The following is a 1,323-nucleotide window of genomic DNA, read 5'->3' as shown; positions in this document are numbered from 1 at the left end:
GCATTTTGTTATTATCTCAAGAAACAGAACGAGAGCAGTCTACCCAAAGAGACAAGATACTAAAAAGAAAAGAAAAAAAAAGAAACTTGTGATAATTAATCTGGAACTCAAAAGTTATGATATATGATAAGTGTCCTATTTGATTACTTAGACGGGAGTGCGCTAGTGTCCACAAAGCTATCAAATACATACTGTGTTGGTTTGGTTCAAGTTATGTCAAGTTGGTTTCCTCAGACTAACTTGTGTGATTTAGATTATCTCTTGTTTTAAACTGCGTTGAATTGTTTGAATGACAAAACAAGAAATTATTTGATAGTTTAGTTAGGTAGATAAAAGTCACATTTCATAGCGAGTATTTCTATTCCACAATTTGTGTCAAAAGGTTTTGATAAACTAATCATACATTAGTAAATTTAATATCATAATTTATTTTGGTGATACCGAGATTATTAAAAAATGAAAGGATAATTGTCGTATTAACGGAAAGAAACTTTAGTTCGATGTTCTAGTGTTTTTTTGTATCGAACAGTCTGACATAAGTCTCTTCATAGTCTACACATAAAAGATCTATCTTAACGTTGTTGCTAATCTTAAGATATTTTGAAATAATTATTCATTACTTCTAACGCAGTTTTCTTATTTACTTGTTCCCTTTCTTCGCTGGGATATTTTTCCCTGTTAAAGGCCTTGGGTTTATAGCATCCTGCTTTTCTAATTATGGTTATAGCTTGGCTAATAATAATAAATAAAGTGATGATAATAATAATAATAATAATAATAATAATAATAATAATAATAATAATAATAATATTAATAATAATAATAATAATAATAAGGGGCTCTTATATCATGACATAACAGGAATAAGTTACATTGAATTATTTGAGGAAAATATATAGTTAAATCTAGTAGCATTGAAAGGCATTAGTAATAATGATAAAAATATTAACGATAATAATAATAAGGAAGATGATAAGAAATAAGAGTGGTAATAATAATAAAGAGGCGAATACAATCCAAAATATTTTACTTGTAATACAATAGAATATTCTGAAAAAACCTTATTTCTAATTTCATCTTCGACCGAACATATTGGCATCAATAATCCGTACAATTGCGTTGCCAGATAACTAGTAAATCAATTAACTGGACATATTAGTAAATATGAATAAGTCGGACTTTTTAACTAAGTAAGGAATAGCCTTTTACATAAACATTAAGTTACTGTAACCTGTAATCAACTCATCTCTGTATCTTCTTTGCCTATACAAAGCTATCGCTTTACGTAACATAGCCTGTAACTAGAGTAACATGTGTAACATT

The sequence above is a fragment of the Palaemon carinicauda genome, chromosome 25 (assembly GCF_036898095.1).
Source record: "Palaemon carinicauda isolate YSFRI2023 chromosome 25, ASM3689809v2, whole genome shotgun sequence".
Lineage (NCBI taxonomy): Eukaryota > Metazoa > Arthropoda > Malacostraca > Decapoda > Palaemonidae > Palaemon > Palaemon carinicauda.
Note: the sequence above shows the minus strand (reverse complement) of the source record.